A 25,816-nucleotide genomic window follows, 5' to 3' on the forward strand; every position below is an offset into this window, starting at 1 on the left:
AAGGCCTCACCCTCACTGGGGAGCAGAAAGGATAACTACTAGGTAGGATTTAGTTGGTTGGGGTGGTAGGGGAGGAGGGGCTGGAGTGGGAACTGGGATTGACTTGTAAAACAATCTTGTTTCTAATTCAAAGAAAAATGATGTAAAAATTAAAAAAAATCTTTCTAACCCTACTCTAATGAAAATCTTTGAACCTTAATGGGGAGGATCAGAGCTTAACACCCAGTTAGTTACAAGCACTCCAGGTTTTTTCTCTGTATTCTTGTTAGTTTTCGGTAATTTAGTTAATCACCAACTACTTCAAAAACAAGATTTTTCAGAAGGATTTAAAGTTACATTGAGCTATGGGTATAGCAGTGAGTCATGTGGACTTATTTGAATTTATTACTTCTATTTAGAAAACTAATGTTAGGTTCTCTAGTGGCCTATGATCTATTCTTACAAAATATTTTTATCTACTTTGCTCAAGTCGTCTGTTATATACACATAACCATTGTGTATTATCAGATCTGTTTGTGCATAGTCTCATCTTAGAAGTTTCACTTTATCAAGTAGAATATATACACCATTTCTTTTATCTGACTGTCACGCTTCTAGTATTACATTCTTACTACTTGCCATTTTCTACCTTCAGTAGAACCCAAGATCACCAGAGAAAAAGAAGCAAATGAAAACATCAAGAACCAGACAAAGCAACATATCAATATTAAATACCCTAGTAGAAGCTCCAAACATATTGAAGTATGCTGTGCAGAAGACTCAAGTAACTGAGCTTAATGTAAAATTCTGGTGTACAGAAAATGAAAACAAATAGTAGACTGTCTAGTGGCATCTGTGTCTTTCTCATCCAAAAATCAAGGAGAGGGGCCTTCTACTTAAGAGAGACCAATGTTTTTAAATTAACAAAATATTATTTTATTTCATGTATATAAATTTTTGTCCTTCATGTATGCCTGTGCACCAAGTGTGTGCTGATGCCTGTGGAGGCCAGAATAATGCAAAGCATCACCAGAATTGTGCATTCCAGTGGTGATGACATCCCTGGTGCAGGTGGGATATTGACCTAGTGTCCTTTGGAAGAGCAACTGGTGCTCTTATTCACTAAGGCATCTTTACAGTCCAGGGAGAGACAAATGTTCCTATACTAGAGCACTGTTGTTTCCTGTTGAGTCATATCAAATCAGGTGAGTCATACCTGGTTGTACCAGAAACAAGGTATTGCCAAGCATCATCTTGTGAATTTGATTTCTGATTAAGTGGCACAGAAGTACATCAGCAAGATTATTTATTCTGAATAGTAAAACACAATGATGTTGCAGTACTCGATAGGTCATTGAGAAATGTTGTGATAATGATAAACTAAAAATATTCATAAAAGTCACAACTTTGGAGTCCATTATTCACAAAAGGAAATGCAGCTTAGCTATGATAATCTTGTTTCTAGTTAGTAAGCTGTACACATCTCTCAGGCATTGTGGGATTGCTTTTAGTATATTATAGGTAAATTGCCAGTATCGTGTATAAAAAGTTGTCTATTCCAATTCACTAACTTAAGTAGGTAAGTCAATCATTTTACCTTAGATTTAATCTGGACATAAAGACATACTCCTCTAAAGCCTGGGAGGAAGAAGTGCTAATTGTCTGTGTGTGCCTGAGAATGAATTGTGAGTGCTCAGGTGAGTTCTGCACCTGTTTCCAATATTTGTGACAAATGCACATGGAAAATTCCATTTTTTCCAGATGGGACTCCAAAAGCAGCTGGAGATTTATAAGTGCTTAGGCAAAAGAAAAGAAAATATTTACACTTGTACAATGCAAGCAGAGACAATATTCAACTTCAGTTAATGAAATAAATCCCACAATATGTGTAAGGCATAATTAATACATAGTTAATTCTAAAATTGATAAAATTTAACATTTTAGCCACCAAATTTTACATTCCATCACTTGAGAAAACATTATCTTATGAATGTTTTGCATTACAAACCATATGAAAAACCAAATATGATATATGTGCTATAATTAAAAGACACACCGTAAGTGCTAAGTAACATTGGCATCCAGAAGAAAAAATAAATAAAATAATGATATGAGTGTAATTTAAAAATAAGCACTGTCTTGCATAATATTTTCATTCAGAAGTAAAAAGAAATAGAAAATACACCATATAGATTTGATAATATGGACATTGAAAATCCATCACAATTTTTATCAAACTTAGTGCTTAATTAAAAAATAATAGGTGAAGAGAGAGAGCATGCTATTTAACAAAAAATCAGAAACAAAAATGGGGATATAACAACAGACACTGAGGAAATCAAGAGAATCATCAGATCATACTTTGAAAACCTGCAGTTCACAAAATTTGAAAATCTAAAAGAAATGCACAATTTTCTGGATGTATATCACTTACCAAAATTTAACCAAGAATAGATAAGCAGTTTAGATTGACCTATAAACCTACTGAAATAGAAGCAGTCATCAAATGTCACACAACCAAAATAAGCCCAGGGCCAGATGGCTTCACTGCAGAATTCTACAGAAATTCAAGCAAGAGCTAATATCAGTACTGCACAAGTTGTTCCACACAATTGAAGCAGAAGGGATATTTCCAAACAAAATTATGAAGCTACAATTACTTTGATACCAAAGCCACACAAAAATATAACTAAAATTGATAACTAGAGACCAATATCCCTCATGAACATAGGTACAAAATTAATCAACAAAATTTTGGTGAATCGAATCCAAGAACACATCTGAAAAATCATCCACTATGATCAAGTAGGCTTCATCACAGGGATGCAAGGATGGTTCAACAAATGAAAATCCATTAATGTAATCCTCAATATTAACCAACTGAAAAAGAAAAATCACATGATCATCTCACTAGATGTTGAAAAAGCCTTTGACAAAATTCAACAGCCCTTCATGATAAAGATCTTGCAGAGAAGAGGAATAAGAAGATCATATCTAAACATGATAAAAGCAATATATACCAAACCAGCAGCCAACATCAAAATAAATGGAGAGAAACTCAAAGCAATTCCTCTAAACTCAGTAACAAGACAAGGCTGTCCATTCTCTCCATATCTCTCCAATATTGTACTTGAAGTTCTAGCTAGAGCAATAAGACCACAAAAGGAGAGCAAAGGGATACAAATTGGAAAGGAAGAAGTCAAACTTTCACTGTTTGCAGATGATATGATAGTCTACATAAGTGACTGGAAAACTCTACTAGGGAACTCTTACAGCTGAAAACACGTTCAGCAAAGTAGTAGTATACAAAATTAACTCAAAAAAATCAGTAGCCCTACTTTATACAGATGATAAATGCAATGAGAAAGAAATCAGAGAAATATCACCCTTTACAATACCCATAAGCAACATAAAATATCTTGGGGTAGCACTAACCAAAAAAGTGAAAGAACTTTGAGTCCTTAAAGAATGAAATTAACGAAGATACCAGAAAACAGAAAGATCCCCCAGGCTCTTGGATAGGTAGAATCAACATAGTAAAATGGCAGTCTTGCCAAAAGTAATCTACAGATTCAATGCAATCCCCATCAAAATCCCAACACAGTTCTTCACAGACCTTTAAAGAACAATACTCAACTTTATATGGAAAAACAAGAGACCCAGAATAGCCAAAACAACTGTGTACAATAAAGGATCTTCTGGTGGCACCACCATCCCTGACTTCAAGCTCTATTATAGAGCCATATTTCTGAAAACAGATTGGTATTCGCACAGAAATAGACAGATAGTCCAATGAAATCCAATTGAAAACCCTGATATTAACCCACACACCTATGGAAACCTTATTTTTGACAAAGATGCTAAATCTAAACAATGGAAGAATGATAGCATCTTCAACAATTGGTCCTTGCACAATTGAATTCGGACATGCCGAAGATTGCAGATTGATCCATATCTGTCACCATGCACAAAACTTAAGTAAAATTTGATCAAAGACCTCACCATAAATCCATGCACACTGAATCATGTAGAAGACAAACTGGGAGATACACTTGAATGAATAGGCACAGGAGACTGCTTCCTGAACTTTATACCAGTAGCACAGACATTGAGATCTTCAATTAATAAATGGGACCTCCTGAAACTGAGAAGCTTCTGTAAGACAAAGGACATAGTTGGTAAGACAAACTGCAGCCCACAGAATGGGAAAAGATCTTCACCAAACCCACATCTGACAGAGGACTGATTTCCAAAATGAACAATGAACTCAAGAAGCTAGCCACCAAAACACCAAACAATGAAATTAAAAAATGGGGTACCAAACTAAATAGAGAATTCTCAACAGAGGAATCTGAAGTGGCTGAAAGACACTTAAGAAAGTATTCAAAACCAGTGGCCATCAGAGAAATGCAACTCAAAACAACTCTGAGACACCACCTCACACCTGTCAGAATGGCTAAAATTAAAAATAACAATGACAATCTTTGCCGGAAGGATGTGGAGAAAAAGGAACACCCCTCCATTGCTGATGGGAGTGCAAACTTGTAAGACCACTCTGAAAACCAGTATGGCAGGTGCTCAGAAAAAGGGGAAACAGTCTACCTAAAGATCCAGCCATTCCTCTCTTGGGTATATACCCAAATAATGCACATTCATACAATAAGGAAATATGTTCAACCATGTTCATAGCAGCATTGTTTGTAATATCCAGAACCTGGAAGCAACCTAAATGTCCCTTAACTGAAGAATGGATAGAGAAAATGTGGTACATTTATATAATGGAGTATTTTACGCCTAGAGCAAAGGATTACCAGCCTACAATCCTCTTCACCAAAGAAATTAGGAAACATGAAATACTCTAGGGGATAAATTCATGGACCTCAGGAAGGGGAAGGGGCAGGAACTCCTGAGCTAATTGGGAGCATGAGGGTAGGGGAGGGAGAGATGTCAGAATGAGAGCAGGGGAAGAGCAGAGGAGAGGAGGAAATGGAGGAGCAGAAATATTGAGTTGGGGGAAGAATAGAGGAGAGCAGGATGAGAGATACCATATTAAAGGGAGCCATTATAGGTCTGAGGAGAGATCTGGCACTAGGGAGACTTCCAGAGATTTACAAGGATGACAGGAACTGACAATCCAGGCAATGGTGGAGAGGATAACCTAATTGCCCTTCCCCTACTTTTTATGCCATCCTAGAGCTCTCATCCAGTGACTGATGGAAGCAGAGGCAGACATCCACACATCCACACTGAACTGAACTCTGGAACTTAGTTTTAAAGAGGGAGGAATGAAAATCGAATGGGTCGGTTCCAGGTTGGAGAAAGCCACAGAAACAGCTGGCCTGAACAAGGGGGAACACATCAACCCCGGATGCTGTCTGGGAGGTCAGTACAGAACAGAATCAGACTCCTGAACATGGATATCAATGAGGAGGCCTCTACACTTTAGGAGGCCACTGGTAGTGAATTAGTATTTTTCTCTGGTGTAAGAAGATATTTTGAGAGCCCATCTGAGGTGAAGGAGTGCACTCTTGCCCTGGACACATGGGGAAGGGCCTAGGCCTGGCCTAGATGATGTGGTGGACTTTGGGGAGACCCCATTGAGGGCCCTCCCTGCCTGTCAAGTGGAGGGTGGATGCAGTGGGTGGGTAGGTCAGGGTGGGGTAGGAGGTGTGATGGTAATGGGAGGGAAAGGGAGAAGGGATTGGCATGTGAAACAAGCTTGTTCCTAATTTGAACTAATAAAAAAACAGAAAAAAATAATAGGTGAGATATCCCTAATTACACAGACAATAAATTTGTTATAGTTTAATAAAAAACAGCAATAGATTATCTTTACCTGATCTCTAAAACTTTGTTTTTTTTCTAAATGCCACTACAATAATTTTTACTTAAACATTGCATGAAAGTGTGTATGCCAAATACAACCTGCAGACATTGGTTGTCTATGTTCATTCTAGGGATTGACCTCAGTGATTCAGATGTAGGGAAAAAGGCCTTTACCCTACGGTTTAGCTTAGCAGCCCAGTAATGAGTATTTTAGTTATCACATACATACACACATGCACACACATGTACACACACACACACACACACACACACAGAGAGAGAGAGAGAGAGAGAGAGAGAGAGAGAGAGAGAGAGAGAAACTAGTGTAATTTGTGATAAGTGATCTATTTATTGAGATGTAGAAAATCCCAAAGCACTACCAAATTACAAAAGATGTATAGAGCTATGTGATATTCATTAATATTTGTAAAAAATGTTAGAAATACTGTGTTCTCAGTTTATATGAGCAGTATATTCCTACTTTATACTGGGTAATTATTTATTGAAGACTGAACAGCTCCAGGGTTTTAATAAGGTAGTCCGTAAAACAGTAGCTAATAATTAGAACATAGTATTTAAGATAACACATTTCTGCTAAAACAATTTTATAAACATAGGACTTATGAGAAACATAACTCTTATGGATCTTTTGTTTATGCTCCAAAGGTATTCCAGAAATTATATGTAAGTATGGCTTCCCTTTGAACTTTTGATATACAAAATTTTTCACATATTCATCAAGATATCAATCTTTTAAAAGGAAATGATAAACTTAGCTTTCCACTTAAGCAAAAAATTTATATTCATATTAATGTGGTTGAACACTTTCAGATAGAAAAATGTTTATTATTAAGAATTACATGAATAAAATATAATAAATGATCACATACTCAAATTAAGTAAATGCATTTTATACACTCCTAACCATGGTAGTGGGGATGACTCTGAATGTTTTGCCTGCTTTAGGGACTCTTTTTCTCCTTTTGTGTCACCTCATCAGAGCTGATATAAGGGTTTTTGCCTAGTCTTATTGTATTCTGTTATTCCGTGTTAAGTTAATATCTGGGCGGCCCGCTGTTCTTTGACGGGAAACAAAGGAGAAGTGGACCTGGAGGAGAGGGGCGGTTGGGAAGAGACGGGAATTGGTGGAGGGAGGGGAGCTACGCTTGGGGTGTATTGTAGGAGGAGGAAAAATAGAAAAATACAGTTTTTACTTAAAACAGTATAAATAAAACTTCATAAGTGTCTTTTTTTAAGGATGATATTTATTAGATACAATTTCATTTTTTTCATTTTTTTCAGTTTTTTCTCAACATATCATTGTGCCAACTCTTTGTTTTTCCCATAAATGATTTTCCATAATTTTAATTTTGATAATATAAACTATAATATTGGGGATTGTGGCAGGAATGGGAGGACCAGAAGGAGAGGGAAGTCTGATTGGAAGGTAAAATAAGATTGCTTTTAATTTAAATAAAAATTAATTTAAAAAAGCAATGCCTCACCTTTAAAAACATAGATTGATATAACCCCCCAAAATAAATAAGTGTAGTTGTGTGTTTTATTTATGAAATACTATTAACTCTCTGAAAGTTTGCACCTTGAGTCTTTATCTCTGAATTTTCAACTTTTGGTTTTGATTAACGAGATGGCTCAGTGCTTAAGATACCATTTGAATTTGTGTCCTAGATTATAACTGAGGCAAATAGAATTTTTTTCTCATTTGAAAGTCATAAGGTAAATATTTATGCTAAAAATTATGATTCCTCTTTTGAATGAAAATAGATATTTTTCTCATATTAGAGTTTCCACCTCGCCTCTCATCTGAATCCACTCCCCTTTTATCTTTCATTAGAAAGAAAGAGCTTCTGAGAGGTAACAAAAAAACATAGCCAAATAAAACAAGATGAAATGAAAATCTGTCATATCAAAGTTGGACGCGTCAAACCAACAGACCAAAACTGCCCCAAGCAAAGATAGAAAAATCAGAGACCCACTTATTTGTACACTTTGAGATCTCATAATAAAACAAAAAACTGAATGTGTATTATACGCATAGAAGACATGCAGACACAAGCTTGTCCTGTGCTTGCTGATGCAATCTCTTGGAATTTATTTGAGCTTTCCTCAGTGGATTCAGAGAGCCTCGTTCTCCTGTGGTCCTCTCACATGTCCCGCTCTTAGATTTTAAGTCTCTTGTCCTGCAAGGTTCCCTGAGCTATGAGAAAAGGGATTTGGTGGACATGCTCGATTTAGAGTTCTAAGTTCTCTCTATCTCTCTCTGCACAATGTCTGCTGTGAGCCTCTTTAATATAGTTTTTAAAAATTTTGTGTGCACAAATGTGTGAGAGCGCGCGCGCATGCGCGTGAGCGTGCGCGTGCGAGTGCGCGTGTGCGCGTGCGTGTGCGTGTGCGTGTGCGTGTGCGTGTGTGTGTGTGTGTGTGTATGTGTGTGCTCGCATGCACCTGTGTGATGGCAAGTGAAGGTGCTTACAGAGGCCAGTGACTTCAGATTCTTTTGAAATAGTAGTTGAACACATATATGAGCTTCACATTGTGGATTTGGCTGAATTAAAGATTTACAAAAAAATTCAAAAAGATCAACTCTACTTTATTCACATACATCACAGAAAAAGAAATGGGAATTCTCAGGTGTATATGAAAGTAAGTGTATTTGCCTAAGGAATGATAAATTCCTAAAATTTATAAGGAAGCATGGACCTTACTACCTGGGTTACAGTGAATATAATTATCCCTGTCTCCAATGTCACACTTTGTGCAAAAGAATTGTAGAAAATTGTCCTGCCCATATTATGCCAGTAACATTAGCATCAGAAATACTAATGTCAATCAATCTCTAAGGGTAGGACAGGGACACTTCACACGACTGTCTAAGTCTGTGGTTCTTTGAACACCAACACAAGCTCAAAGACATTGTAATGCTATGGGTTAGGACAACTGGTTTGATGACAGCAAGTTTATCATATTTAGCATTTTGTCTATATGAACTGTGCTTTTCCATGTATGTTTTAACTAGTGAATTTATAACACTATTAGAGAAGACAATAGAAAAACAAAAGCTCTATGATTTAAATACTAAATTCAGGTACTGTATTTACCAGGTTTAAAACATTCTGCCTCTTCTGTATGACTATGCAGCAAGAACAAAGTGAAATAAGAATCTAGTGTGTGTTTTTAAGTGGATGGGCCAAAGCAATTGTCAATCTGTACTCAGTTCACATATGTCAAGGTGTATCTCCTTAATTTCAGCTGTTTGACTCAACACTACTTCTGTAAACATTTAACTCAAAGGCTTTCACTCTCATAGAGTATTCATTTCAAACCAATACAGGAATTGGCAGAGATAACAGGGATAGACTCCATAGGGTCTCTTTAAAGAACTGCCATTAAATGAAAATAATTAAAATCATTCAGCATCATGTTACTTACTCTCTCGCTGGACTGTTTGCTGATATATTAGACAATGTGTGCCAGAGTAATTGCTACCATGTTTCAAATGAAATGGTGTATTTGGAACGATGAACTAATTCAATTAAAAAGTTCATTGCAAATATATGTTTTCATTGAATGGGACACATTTGTCATCTTGTATTGTGATTTCATAAAGGAGAGGTAATAAATACCTAGTACCTCAAGGACTGTTATGCACTGCTTGTTTCTAAAGGTCTAAAGTGCATATCTTAAAACATTTGTTGTAAAAATGCCAATGTAATTAAAGCTACCTAATGTACTAACATCTAAAAGAAACAAAATGTACTTTATAAAACACTGAAAGTAAATAAATATATGAGGCAGAACAAGTTCTTTGGTAAACTAATAACCATGCATACATATGTATCTTGTATATACACATGTATAATATAGGAAAACAGATAGTATTTATTAGTACCTAGAACTTGTTTAAATTTAATCTGTTAATAAGTAATGATATTAGCATTTTCTGTCATTATCCTTAATGTTTCATTCTTTTACATTTTCATGTAATGAAGCTTTGTCTGCTGAATAACCAATGAAAATGTCAAACAATATAATCAATACAAATCTAGAAGAAAAATGAATTATATTATTTAGACTAGAATTCCACTCTTTTATTTGATATGGTGTTATTTCTATTTATTAATTTTTTATACTACATTTTATTTTGTATTTGAGATTATATTATGAATACAAGAGTATTGCCTTCTGTTTTCTCCTTTCCAATACCTCCCATATTCTTCTCCTTGCTTTCCTTCAATTTCATGGTATCTTCCTACATTAATTGCTATTGCCTTCAAACACACAAGTGTGTTTGTGAATTATGTTTATTTTAAACATAGAGATTGCTACATATTACCAACTCAGTTCACATGATATTACTTGTATTTATTTATATTTCAAAACTGACCATTTGGAACTGAAAAATCAAGTTGTGTACCCATTCCTCCTCAACTCGCAGCTGAAGAGTTTATCCAATATACTTTGGCATGTACATGGTGTTGCTCTTGTTCAGCTCAAAATTGGGTTAATTATTTTCCTACATTGTACCATATTATTTTAAATATATTCTATGAATTCATTATGAATGGGTGGAGCAAGTTTGAGACATTTCCTCTAATTATTCTTCACAAAATTTAGGAGATGAAATTATTCCACTAATGAAATAGATGATGTGACAAAAATTGCTATCCACATGTTCATAGAGAAAACATTATTGTTTTACATTTTCCAGTTTCTTTTCTTTTTTAATTGAAATTGATTCTTTTATGATACTGTAATCCTGACCACATTTTGCCCTCCTTTCCTTCCTCCACGGTCACACTGCCATCACCAACTATCTTGCCCAGATACACTCCCCTCCATTTTACTTCAGAAAGTGCAAGCCTCCAAGAGTCAACAACCAAACATAAAAAAACAAAACACAGTAAGTAAAAAACCCTCTCATTGACTTGGACAATGTAATACAATAGAAGTTAAGGAGGCTCAAGAGCAGGTAAGCGTCAGAGACTCGTGCTCTACCATTTTTAGGAGTCCAACAAAACACCAAGCTAACAACCATAGCATATATGCAGAAGACATGATGCAGATGGCGTGCTTGTTGCTTCTGTGCCTGTGAGAACACATCCACCTACTTAGTTGATTAACTTGGCCATAGTTTCCTGATTTCCTCCATTTGTCAAATAACCAAATAATCCAATTTAAAAATGATGTACTTAGAGCAATGATGTCTTCCCCTCTGCCGGCCCAACCTCTCCTGAGGTGAATGTACCATCTGCCCTTGCCCAACTCCTGCCAAACTCCTGCCAACTCCTCCCACACCTATATCTCTCCAGGTCTGCACCTGGCACAAAGTGGACCCTCCCAGACAGGGAGAACCTCCCTGAGTCTGGAAAAACCTCATTCTTCCTTGCCCCTCCACTGACCTAACTGAGTAGAGAGACTACCAGGAGAGGCATGGCCCTCCAGACCTGCAGACATTGAAGTCTTGGCACACACACACCACTGGGTGAAAAGAGGAGATAGAGACACCCCACCTGCATCCACTGGAAGAAGAGATGGGAAGAAGACAGAGTAAGAACACATTCAACAACAGAAAGACAAATATGACACCACCAGAATATAGACACTCCACACCAGCAAGATCTGAAGAGCACAACAGAGAGGAGGAAGAAGAGACAGGCATAAAAATCTACTTTATGAAGATTTTTGAGACCCTTAAATAGGAAACAAGAAATCTTCTAAAGAAATAGAAGAAAAAAACAAAAATTGAAGAAATAAGTAATTCTCTTAAAGAATCTAAAGAAAGACAAAAAAAATTGAAGGAAACACTCCAAACAGTTAAAAAGCATGAGAGCTGAAAAAGAAACAATAAAGAAAACATAGAATGAGCGGATTCTGGAAATAGAAAGGCTGGATAAATGATCAGGAACTAAAGATGTAAGTATAACTAATAGAATACAAGAGATGGAAGAGAGAATCTCAGTTGTTGAAGACTTGCTAGAGGATATAGTTATCGACCAAAGAAAATGTCAAGTCCAAAAATCCCTAACACATAATATCCAGGAAATATGGGACACAGTGAAAATGCCAAACCTAAGAATAATAGGTATAGACGTAGGTGAAGAAATACAGATCAAAGGTACAGAAAACATATTCAACAAAATGATAACAGAAAACTTGCCCAACCTACAGAAGGATATGCCTATGAAAATACAAGAAGCTTATAGAACACTAAATAGACCAGACCACAGAAAGAAGTCCCCTCACCACATAATAATCAAAATACCAAACTTACAGAAGAAAGTGAGAATATTAAGAGCAGCAAAGGAAAAAGGCCAAGTATCATATAAAGGCAGACCTATCAGAATTACACCCAAATTCTCAATGGCAAATTTGAAAGCCAGAAGGTCCTAGATAGATTTCCTACAAACACAAAGGCAACATGGATGCCAACCCAGACTACTGTAGCCAGCAATGTGTCAATTACTATAGATGGAGAAAAGAAGTTATTCCATGACAAAACCAGATTTAAACAATACATATCCACAAATCCAGCACTATAGAAAGTTCTGGGAAAAAAAAAAAAAAAAACTCCAACCCAATGAAGATAACTACACTCACAAAAACATAGGCAATAGAATATCCACCTTTAGCAAACATTAAAAGGAACAGAAGGCTGAAATTCACACACAATGACACCACCAACCATAAATCCAAAACAAACAAGAACCATCAATCAATGGGCATTAATATCCATCAACAGCAATGATTTTAACCTGCCTACAAAAAGATACAAGCTAACAGAATGGATACAAAAACTGAATCCATCCTTCTGCTGCATACAAGAAACACACATTGACTTCAAAAATAGGCATTACCTCAGAGTAAAGGGTTGAGAAAAGATTTTCCAATCAAATGGATCCGAGAAACAAGCTGGTATAGCAATCCTGATATCTAACAAATTAGACTTCAAATTAAAAAAAATAAAAGAAATAAAGAAGGGCATTTCATAATCATCACAGGAAAAGTCCATCAAGATGAAGTCTCAATCCTGAACATCTATGTCCCAAATACGAAGGCACCCACATTTGTAAAAGAAACATTTCTAAAGCTCAAACCACACGTAAACCCAAATGCACTTATAGTAGGAGACTTCAACACTACACTATCACCACTAGATAGGACCAGCAGACAGAAACTTAAAAACGAATGAAAAGATCTAACAGAAGTTATGACCCAGTTAGGATTAACAGACATCTATAGAACATTCCATCAAAACACAAAAGAATATACCTTCTTCTCAGTGCCACATGGAATCTTCTCTAAAACTGACCACACACTTGGCAATACAGCAAACCTCCAGAGATACAAAAACCAATTTAAACAACCCCCTGTATCTTATCAGACCACCATGCTTTAAAGTTAGAATTCAAAAGCAATACAATTGCAGAAAACATACAAAGTCATGGAAATTTAATAACATGCAATTGCACCATTCCTGTGTCAAGGAAGAAATAAAAAAGAAATTAAAGACTTCCCAGAATTTAACAACAATTTAGACATAACATACCCAAACTTATGGGACACTTTGAAAGCAGTGGTAAGAGGAAAGATCATAGCACTAAGTGGCCACATGAAGAAACTAGAGAATAGTCACACTAGAGAATTGACAGAACAACTGAAAGCTTTAGAACAAAAAGAAGCAAACTCAACAATGAGGAGTAGACACTACAAAATAATCAGAATATGACTGAAATCAATAAAGTAGAAACTAGGAAAACATTACAGAGAATCCATAAAATGAAATATTGGTTTTTGAGAAGATCCACAAGATAGACAAATCTCTTTCCAAACTAACCAAAAGGCAGAGAGCAAGCACACTAATTAACAAAATCAGAAATGAAAAGGATGGTATAACAATGGACACTGAAGAAATCAAGAGAATAACCAGGTCATATTTTGAAAAGCTGTCCTCCACAAAATTTGAAAATCTAAAAGAAATGCACAATTTTCTGGATGTATATCACTTACCAAAATTTAACCAAGAATAGATAAGCAGTTTAGATTGACCTATAAACCTAATGAAATAGAAGCAGTCATCAAATGTCACACAACCAAAATAAGCACAGGGCCAGATGGCTTCACTGCAGAATTCTACCAGAAATTCAAACAAGAGTTAATACCAGTACTCCTCAAATTGTTTCACAAATTAGAAGTAGAAGGGACATTGCCAAGCTCTTTTTATAAGGCAACACCTACTTTGATATCCAATGCACACAAAGATACAACTAAAAAAAAAGAGAGAACTACAGACCAGTATCCTTCATGAACATCAAAGCAAACATACTCAACACAAGATTGGCAAATCCAATCCAAGAACACATCAGAAAAATCATCCACTATGGGCAAGTAGGCTTCAACCCTGGGATTCAGTGTGGCTTCAACAAATTGAACTCCATCAATGTACTCCACCATATAAACAAACTGAAAAAGAAAAGCCACATGATTATCTCACTAGATGCTGAAACAGCCTTTGACAAAATCCAATATACCTTCAGGATAAAGATCTTGGAGAGAACAGGAATAACAGAAACATATCTAAACATGATAAAAGCAATACAGAGCAAACCAACAGCAAACATCAAACTAAATCGAGAGAAAAGCAAAGCGATTCCTCCAAAATCAAGAAAAAGACAAGGCTGTCTGATGGGGGAAGTACTTTTGTATATGTTTATCTTATTGTTAAATAAATCACTGTTTGGCTAATGAGACAGCAAGTTAGACAGGACTAGAAGTCAAAGAGGATTCTGGGAAATGTAGTGCAAGGAGACTCATATTTAAGTGAAGGAGAAACAGGAAGGGCCCCTTTTCCCGTTCACCTCCTCCAGCGGCAGTATGTGATCCATTGACAAAGAGGGACGCCAATAAGGTGTCTGATAAGTCTTATAAAATATATAGATTTATGATAATTAAGACTGAGCTAGCAGATGAGAATCCTAGTCTTTGGCCAAGCAGCATTGTACCTAATACAAATTTCTGTGTATTCATTTGGGTCTAACTCGGGCAGGTAGCTGGTGTAAAGCTCACACGTGGGGGTGGGGCTCAGGTGGCATTTGGTGGAAAGATTTATTGTAACAGCTGTCCACTTTGTATCTCTGCAATATTGTGCTTGAAGTTCTACCTAGAGGAATAAGACAAGAAAAGGAGATCAAGGGGATACAATTTGGTAAGGAAGAAGTCAAACTTTCACTAATTTGCACATGATATTATATTCTACATAAGTGACCTGAACTCCTAGAGCAGATAAACACCTTCAGCAAAGTAGCAGGATACAAAATTAACTAAAAAAATAATCAGTAGTTCTACTATATATAGATGGTAAATGCAATGAGAAATGAATCAGAGAAACATCACCCATTTCAATATCCACAAACAACATAAAATATCTTGGGGAAACGATAACCAAAAAAGTGAAAGACCTTTACAGCAAGAACTTTGAGTCTTTAAAGAAAGAAATTAAAAACAATACCAAAAAATGGAAAGATCTCCTATGCTCTTGGATAGGTAGGATCAACATAGTAAAAATGGCAATCTTGCCAAAAGCAATCTACAGATTCAATGTAATCCCCATCAAAATCCCAACACAGTTCTTCACAGACCTTGAAAGAAGAACACTCAACTTTATATGGAAAAACAAAAAACCCAGGAAAGCCAAAACAACCCTGTACAATAAAGGACCTTCTGGAGGCACCACTATCCCTGACTTCAAGCTCTGTTATAGAGCCATAGTCCTTAAAACATCTTGGTATTGCCACAAATAGACAGCTAGACCAATGGAATCGAATTGAAAACCCTGATAGTAACCTACACAACTATGAACACCTGATTTTTGACAAAGAAAGTAAAGTTTCACAATGGAAAAAAGAAAGTAACTTCAGCAAATGGTGGTGGCACAACTGGATTCAGACACACAGATAATTGCAGATAGATCCATATCTATCAGTATGCATAAAACTTAAGTCCAAATGGATCAAAGGTCTCAACATAAATCCAAACACCCTGATCCTTTTAGAAGAAAAAGTGGGTAAACCTTTGAACGATTTAGTATAGGAGACTGCTTCCTGAACATTCAACCAGAAGTTATCTACAATTAATAATTGGGACCACCTGAAACTTTGAAGCTTCTGTAAGACAAAAGACACAGTCAGTAAGACAAAACAACAGCCCACAGAATGGGAAAAGATCTTCACCAACCCCACATCTGACAGAGGGCTGATCTCGAAGATATAAAATTAACTCAAGAAACTAGACACCAAAACACCAAACAATGAAATTAAAAAGTGGGGTGCAGAACTAAATAGAGAATTCTCAATAGAGGAATCTAAAATGGCTGAAAGTTTGAATCAGGAGAAGAATACATGATAACAAGAATGGAGATATCATAATAGAGGCAGACATTTTGAGTTTACAGAGAAATCAGCACTAGGGAAATGTCTGGAGATCTACAAAGATGATACCAGCTAACTATCTCAGCAATGCAGGAGAGGCTACCTTAAATGCCCTCCCTTGATTATGAGATGATGACTGACTTTTTTGCCACCTATAGCCTTCATCCAGCAGCTGGTGAAAGTTAAAGCAGACACCCATAACTAATCACCGATCTGAACTGGAACCCAGATGCAGAGAAGGACCAGTGAAGAGCACAGAGGTCCAGACCAGGCTGGTGAAACCCACAGAAACAGCTGACCCAAACATTCGGGAACTCTTGCTCTCCAGTCTGATAGCAGGAATACCTGCATGGGATGGATCCAGAACCCAGCTACATGGGTTTCTCTGAGGAAACCTCAGAAATCTATGGAAATTCCTATAGAAGCCCAGTATTTATCCCTAGCATAGGTGTGGACTTTGGGAGCCCGTTCCATATAGAGCAATACTCCCTGAACTAAGACACACGATGCTGGGCCTAGGCCCTATCCCAAAGGATACAATAGACACTGATGACACCCTAATGAAGGCCTCACCATCTAGTGGGAACAGAAAAGATATGTGACAGATTAGGTTTTAGTTTGGGGTAGGGGAGGACTGGTGGGAGAAGGGAACTGGGAATGTCATGTAAAATAATCCTGTTTCTAATTCAAATAAAAATGTTGGAAAAAAAATACTATTGTTAAGACAAATGAGAAAATCACCCAAACACAAAAAACAAAAATAAACAAATCTTTAAAGAAAATAACAATAAGGAATATTTTATCTCACTTCCTTCTTCATCATTATCAAGATGGTTTATGTCCATGTTTTCAGTAGGAGTATTTGTCCTCTACAACCATCATCCTTCTGTGAAGTTGTTGTGGGATGACATGGAGATATGGGAAAACACATGAATACGATGGTAAGATTTAGAGGATAATCCAAACACATGATGGAATAGTTAAGGGAATAATACATACATATGATGAGAAAGTTTACACAAACTTATATCAATCTATATTGAGAGTGATACACTTCATTATGAAATTATTAAGTGTGGTGCTGGGCATTGGTGGTGCACACCTTTAATCCCAGCACTCGTGAGGCAGAGGCAGGAGGATCTCTGTGAGTTCGAGACCAGCCTGGTCTACAAGAGCTAATTCCAGGACAGCCTCCAAAAGCCACAGAAAAACCCTGTCTCAAAAAACCAAAAAGAAAAAAGAAAAAGAAAGAAATTATTAAGTGCGAATCCATGCTGTTTTACATGTGATAGCACTATTATAAATTTGGCTTATATTCAGATTTTAATTAGTTAATAGAGCTGCAGACTGTTTCATAATGACATTAATTACAGATACAGTCCCAAATTAACATAAGTTTTCTGTACGTATGTAATTGGAATGCACTTTTTAAGGAAGGTATTATTTGGTTTGAAGTTGAATTGCATACAAAAGGGAGGAACAAACACGTGGAATTCTCTTCAATTCCCAGTCTCAGCCAAGAATTTAAATTCAAATTTGCCATCTCATTTTAGAAAGAACTGTCAAGATTATTGTCACCTTCAAAATCCTTAAGGAATCATGGGGGAATTCTGTAATTCTCAAATTCTTGTGCTTGTATAAGCCAAAGGATTATAAAACAGAACTGGCATTTTTCTAAAGACTTACTCATATTAATCAAATGGTACCTCTTGTAGCAGATTTTTTGACAGATAAGGAATCTTGACTGGCAGAACATAGCACAGTGTCTGACACTTCACATTTCAGTCCTTTATCTACCAAATAAGGTCCCTGTGCATCTGAGTCTTCCAACAGTATGTGGAACACATGAGAGCTGTTCACATTGATTATTCTTTCTTAGGTCATTATGAACTGTCCCAGTTCCTGTCACAGTTCAGCACAGTAGAAAGTTGAATATGTAAATATGACACAAAACACACCATGCCCACATCACTAACTACACTCATTCTATCTGATAAGTCAGAAATTGCATTTATTACAAACTAATCACACAAAGCAATGGCTTTATGATGCATATAAAGAATTAAAACCGGCTGGGCTTTACTCCCAGCAATCGGGAGGCAGAGGCAGGCTGATCTCTGTGAGTTCAAGGCCAGCCTGGTCTCCAGAGCAAGTGCCAGGATAGGCTCCAAAGCTACACAGAGAAACCAAAAAAAAAAAAAAAAAAGAATTAAAACCTATTCTACATATATAGTCCTTTCTGTATCTAGACATGGTAAAGGTCAGGATACGCACTTGAAAGTAAAGAATAAGAAACATTATTGCCAGAAGAATAAAAATCCTGCCTGAAGACCATTTCCATTCTCTCTGTTGTCCTCCATTCAGTCCCTCAGTTTCATCCCTGGCTTGCTAGAGATTGCCTGTTACTGCCTCCCTTCCCACTTGTCCACATCTACATATAAACTTAAAATTACTCCTAACCCAGATGTGTAGATGCCAGGGAAAGAACAAAATCAATAACCCTTATAGTAATATGCCTCCACCCGAGCCCAGCTTTCCTATAAGGGCAACTCATGAATATTCCATCGTAGCTGAAGCACACAAAAAGCCATTAAAATAAATGATATGAAGATGATATAGGTACTTATAGAGGAAAATAACAAATACTCTAAAAAAAACCTGGAGCACACAAACAATTGGAGTAAATGAATAATTCTTTTAAACAAAACAAACAAAATATATAAAGGAATTGAATAAAATTACTCTATATATGAAAATGGAAATAGAATCAATAAGGAAAACAGAACTGATGGAATTCTGGAAATAAAAAACACTGGGAATTCTAACTGGAAGTATAGAGGCAAGCTTCACCAAAAAAAATTAAAGATGAGAATGAAAAAGCCAGATAACAAAGATATGATAAAAGAGATGTGTAGCTCAATAAAAGAAAATTTTAGATCTGAAACAGGTCACATCACTAAACATCCAGCAACATTGGACACTATGAAGACACCAAACCTAAATAATAATAAGAAAGGAGGAATGAATCCCAGGCCCAAGGCCAAGAAAGTATTTTCAATAAAATCATAGAAGAAAGTTTGCTAAAATAAAGGAGATATGAATAATGTTACAAGAACCATACAGAACACCTAATAAATGAGAACATAATACATAATATCCTTAGTACATACAGAACAAGAATATTAAAAGATACAAGGGGGAAAAGACAAAGTAGCATATAAAGTAGCCTACGAGAATTGCACATACCAGGATACCAGGATAGGCTCCAAAGCTACACAGAGAAACCCTGTCTTGAAAAACCAAACAAACAAACAAACAAACAAAAACAAACAAACAAACAAACAAAAACCTTCCTAGTCCTTGAATGCTTTTATTGCAATTTTTTAAGGATATTTAAGATAACAATCAAACTTGTGGTAAGGGATTAAAGTTAGCCAGAAGTAAGCTTTATCAAGCTTTACATATTTTAGATAAATAAGAGTTTTTCAAACACTTCGGAAATCTTCAGAATATGGTTTTGATTTTTTGATATCAAGGCTTTTCATGACAGTGAGATAAATATGCTCCTGGCAGCACGAATCTAATTTAGACAATGGGAAAAAAAAAAAAAAACAAATAAAAGCTGCCTTTGCCTCTACTGCTGACTATATGGTATCCAAATTGGACAAGAGAAACACAAAGGAATCTGACCTCTGACCATTGTCTATAAAAGGTAGGCCAGTCCTTCAAAATTCCTGCTTCACAGAAAACTCTGTCAGATATTTTGGGCTTGTTGGCCAATGACAGAAGCCCCAGCATTTCAGTGGAACCTTGGTGTTTGTTCAAGCAGTCAACTGTCTTTGTCATTCCTCTAGCTTTCAAAATGTGTTTGTTATATACTTCCTATTTACTAAGTAATTAGTTTATCCTTCTCTGTTCTGTTATGGGGTGAACACTAAATTAGACATAATCTTACATTTTTCCTTGATACTAAATTTAGAAAAGAAACTCACAAAAGAATGCAAATTTTATAAAGTGGAGAGACAAAATATCTCAAGTTGATTATCAAAGAAAATGTTTTAAGGTTTAAAAGAATACTTTTAGGCTGGTACTACAGGTTATTAATAGTAAATGCTTTAGGAAAAATAACATTGATCTCACCAAGTTAGGATAATGGAGTATTTCCTCTGAATATGCCAAACAAAATCGACTGGACATTGTGACTGTATTTCTTACCTGACAATTGTTTTTCTTGTATATAGTTTTACTGTGTTACAGATAAAGTCTTTCCTTTTGTAATTTAGACAGAGGGAGAAATATTTTGGAATCATGTTGTACATTGTAGATATATATCTGTCAAGGCAACTTTTGATTGGTTTAATAAGAGGTGAATGGCCAATAGCATGAGAAGATAGGAGGTTCTACCTGAGTGAAAGAGAAGAACTCTTGGAGGAAACTGAGTCGAGGGTATTTCATTGGACATGGAAAAGTAGGATGCATGCTACTAAGAAGTAAGGAGCTATGTGGCAGAATGTAGATTAATATGAATTAAATAATTTAAGTTCTGAGAGCTACTTAGGAACAATTCCAATCAAAAGCCATACTTACATACTCAATAAGAAGTGTTCAAATGTCCAACTACACAACTTACCCAAAATGAAAGTACTACCAAAAGGAAAGTTCATAGTGATGAGTGGTTTCATAAAGACATTGGAAATATCTCATACTAGCAACTTAAAAGCACATCCGAAAGTTCTAGAACAAAAGAAGCAAACATACCCAAGAGGAGTTGATGGCAGAAAATAATTAAACTGAGCACTGAAATCAATAAAATGTAAACAAGGAGAACAATACAAAGAATCAATTAAACAAAAAGTTGGTTTATTGAGAAAATCAATAAGGTAGACAACCCCTTATCCAAGCTAACTTAAAGACTGAGAGAGAATATTCCAATTAACAAAGTCACAAACAAAAGTTAGGTATACAAAAACAATTAGGAAATGCAGAGAATCTAAGGAAATAATTTAGAAACCTATAAATGAACAAATTGGAAATTGTAAATCACAGCAACAAAACATGGATAATTTTCTAAATAGGTGTCACATATCACAGTTAAATCAAGGCCAAATAAACAATTTAAATGCAACTGTAAAACCCAGTTAACTATAAATATCAATAAAAATTTCCCAACCACAGAAAGAATAAGGCCAGGCTATTTTTACTGGCAATTCTACGATAATTACAAATAAGCGTTAACTCAAATACTTGCTAAATTTTTTCACCAATTAGAAATAGAAGGAATATAAAACAATTTTTTTATGATGCCACGGTTACCCTGATAACCAAACCACATTAATACTCAACAAAGAAAGAGAACTACAGATCAGTTTCCATTATGGAAATGGATTCAACAAAACTCAATAAAATACTTGTAGAAGAAATCCAAGAACACATGAAAAACACTATACCACCTGATCTAGTATTCTTCATAACAGATATGCAAGGATGGTTCAGTTTATGTATATCTGCAAATGTATTCTGCCACATAAGCAAACTGAAATAAAAAAAAAAGATCACTTGATCATTCAGAAAAGACTTTGAGAAAAACCAATACCTTTTCTTGATAAAACACTTTGTAAAGAGAATCTTCCATAATAAATGTCCTGGATAGATTAGGAATAGAAGTTACATACGTAAACATAATAAAGCAATTCACAGAAGGCCTATAACCAACATCTAAGAAATTTTACTAAAATCAGTAATAAGACAATGTCATCCACTTCAAGTTTTAGCTAGCATAAAAAGAAGGTGAGCAAGAAGGAACAAGTCAGAATGGAATTATTACAAGTTTTCTTATTTACAGATGCTATAACAGTATATGTAAGTAACTCTAAGTTAATCACCAATTCCCAAATGGAATCTCATGACACTGAATGCTAAGGCAAAGGACAGTGTCAATAAGACAAAAATGCACCCTACAGAAAGGTAAAAGATTTTCACCAATTCCAATTCTAATAGAGGACTGTGGTGTTTTGATTATTTGATGCATAAAGAGTAGCAGTATTAGGAGGTGTGCCCTTTTGGAGTATGTCTGAACTTGTTGGAGGAAGTGCGCCACAGTGGGCGTGGCTTTTGGGTCTCATGTGCTCATTCTATAACAAGTGTGGCACAAAGCTTCTATTTCTGCTGCCTGGGGATAAAGTTATATAGCTCTTAGCTCATTTTCTAGCACAATGTCTACCTGAATGCTGTCATGTCTTGCCATCATGGTGATGGACTAATGCTCAGAAACTGTAAGCCATCACCAATTAAATATTTTCCTTCATAAGAGTTGTTATCATTATGGTTTCTCTACATAACAATAGAAACACTAACTAAGAGAAAGGTTGATATCCAAAATATATAAAGCACACAAGGAACTAGGCATCACCAAAAAAACTAATTGAATTGTAAATCAGGATACAGACTTAAAAGAGAATTCTTTATCAAGGTATTTCTTTTCCTCTCTCTCCTAGATGGCTGAGAGTTTGGTGGCTTTGGCAGTTTGTGGGGTCACTAGCAGGGGAACAAGTATTTATCCCTAGAGATTGAACAGGCTTTTTGGAGCTCATTCAGTATGGAAAGATAACTTGCTCAGGCAGGATACAGTGGAGAGGGCCTTGGTGATGTGGTAAACATTTGTTTTTCATTTTTCTATCATATATTACATCCTGATTAAAAAAATAACAAGCGAAAGAGACACTGCCTTTTACAGACTAGAGAATACACCTTTAATTTTGGGAGATATTTCTCAAAATAATTAGAAAGTTATTCAAAAATTTAGACATAATTTTAATACTCCTAATGTACAGATATTTATATCCAAAGCTATGTGACCAATGTAACAAAATTATGTTTTAACTGAATGTTCAGTGTGATGTTTCAAGGTTCCATAAATGATTACAAGACAGATATTATTGCTTCCACAACTAATCATAGCACAGTATAGAATAAATGCTTAACTGAAAGAATAGTAGGAACATAAACAAAAGTCCTGCAACACAACAGGTTAGTAAAAGTTTTGTCATAGCTAATGGCATACTGAAGATGATTTGTAAGAGATCAGTGAAAGCAAGAAGTTCTAACATCCAGAATGAACTTGGACATTTGCATCTGAAAGGAGACACATGGCCCACAGCATGGCTATAGACATAAGATGACTGATTTCTTAATTTCTGAGGAATTGTTGATTATCTGTGATCATCAAGATGAATATATTAGCTTTATTATTTTCCTTCTTATCCAAAGTTAAATGATAATCAGATTATTAGAGGTCCATGATTTCCAATGTTTAGAACTGCATTCTTTGGGAATTGAGTCTAGCAAAATAAGAATAGGTGTTCTATGAAAATGAGAAAAAAAATTCCCTCCTGCCTGTTTTACTTCAAACTATGCATGGATTTACAACTCTACAAGATTTTACATTGACTGCATTTAACAAATTCAGAGCATGTGAACAACAGAAGTATGGCATCTTCAGTGGATAGCATTCACTCTCAGACAGATGAGTGATTCCTTATTTTGTAGAAAAATTTCTGTTGATCTAATCATTCATTGTCAGTGCCATGCTGTCTAATGTATCTCTTGCTCTAAGTAAGTTGCTGTGGAACAATCTTTTAACACATATTAATATGTATTACTCTCATTGGCTAATGAAAAGCTAATTGGCCAATAACTGGGCAAAAGGTGATGGAGAGTGAGACCCACCCTAGGAGAATTCTGGGAAGAAAAATGCCAGAATCAGAGAGTGGCTGGCAAATACAGAGAAAAGGATGAGAGTGTTGTATTAAGAAAAGGTAGCAAGACACATGGCTAAGCATAGATAAGATTTATCGGTTAATTTAAGCATAAGAGTATGCTAGTAACATGTCTGAGTTATTTGCTGAGCATTTATTAGTAATACTATGCCTTTGTTTTGGTTATTTGAGAGCAGGCAGTTGGGACAGAGAAACTCCACCTATAGTCAGTTTTGCAAGCAGATCATATATCACAATATGTTAAGGATATGAAACTTCATTTAAGTATGTTATTACATCATTGTATCCTGGGATATTCAGATATGTTATGAATTCTAGTAATAAATACTCAAGAGATAATAATAAATACAAAATAAATACAAAAGAGCTACTGTAATAGAGTTAGCATTGCACCCAAAGTCCTTAGGCATGTCATGTTATAGCCTACAGGAGGTAAGCTGGTAATATTGTGCAGAAAAACAAAGCAGGTTCTATTAAGGTTAAAGAAGTGAAGTGTTATAATGAACAAAAATGGAAATGAAACTAAAATGAGAACAAGAGGATGACAAGGGCACAACATATATATGTGACACTGAACAGATGCATCTAGGGTGTCAAAAGAAATGAACAAGAAAGATAAGTATTGATGGTGTTAATTTTAATCTGTTTGGGATGCGCTGAAATCATATGTAGAGAAATGAGTCAGAAAAATTAGTATTACTAAGTGGTGGCCAAGATGTCTTTCTATCATGGTGATGCAGTCAATTTTGTTAAATATCAACCGCAAATTTTAGAAGTTTGTGGAAATGGTATTCACAAATTCAAAAGATATAAATGAGATAGAAGAGAAAATAAACGTGTTTGCATATTAGACAGGGTTTGAGAAAACAGTGACTGAAATCATAGTAGGAGTTTTATTGTGAATTCAAAACATTTATTGGTGATTACATTGTCAATGATTTGCTTGTCATAACAGGTGAAAGCTGGAGTGATATACTAATATCTGTCACTAAAGTGAAAAGGAGTTTATAGCTCAGTTATGTGGGAAACTACATTGAATCCCTAATGTTTCTAAATTAAGTGACATCCATTTTCTTGTCAGTTGACCAGTGCTCCCCAGACCTCATTTTATTGTACAAGAATGTAAGACAGGAATGAATTGTGAAATAACTACAGTTCAGGGGAATGTTGCAAGACTCATTGTAACAATGGTAGAACAAGAAAAAGATTTGGTACCAGCATGAATGAATTGGTTGTGTAATTATAGACTTGGGTTGAATAAAGTAATGTCAAAGCTGAAAATCACCAAGAGGTAAATGTGTGAGTTGCTTATGGGTTGACAAACTCGGTTATTCTCAATGGAAACAAAAATAATGTCAATAAGTGTCATGGCTACATTGGTATAACTGGAAGTAAAACATAGAAATAATATTTGCTATTTTTCAGGTTTAGCTATAATACAATACTATATATAAGTTAAATTATTTTGGAAAATAAAGTTATAAAATAATTAAAACTTAGACTTATGTCTAGCATGAAACATTGATTACTTCTAATGTTATAAAATCTAAATTTTCCATGATAGGAGAACATACCCAGAGAAAAAGCCAAAGAAGAATTTGGAGTAATCTTTACAAAAATTTCCATCAAAGAAGGGTCTCCAGAAAAGCAGCCTTTAGGAATAAAGCATTTTCCTCTTTACTTATACATTGTCTCCCATGCTCTGTAAAGTTTCATTTGCTGTGATCATTAGTGCCATCTCACACTTTGTAACTGTTCATGAGTCTCAGGACTCAGGTGGGCAATCTCTTT

General features: G+C 35.5%; 1 long non-coding RNA gene across 1 annotated transcript in view; it reads left to right on the plus strand.

Moving 5' to 3' along the window:
* The window catches only part of LOC103161824, a 49,581-nt gene extending 48,758 nt beyond the window's left edge, over positions 1–823 (plus strand). The window contains exon 3 of the long non-coding RNA XR_003480863.2: positions 635–823. This is a non-coding gene — a long non-coding RNA (uncharacterized LOC103161824). The remainder of the gene's footprint in view (positions 1–634) is intronic.
* Positions 824–25,816: the final 24,993 nt, after the last annotated feature.

This window comes from Cricetulus griseus (genome assembly GCF_003668045.3).
Source record: "Cricetulus griseus strain 17A/GY chromosome 1 unlocalized genomic scaffold, alternate assembly CriGri-PICRH-1.0 chr1_1, whole genome shotgun sequence".
Classification (NCBI taxonomy): Eukaryota; Metazoa; Chordata; class Mammalia; order Rodentia; family Cricetidae; genus Cricetulus; species Cricetulus griseus.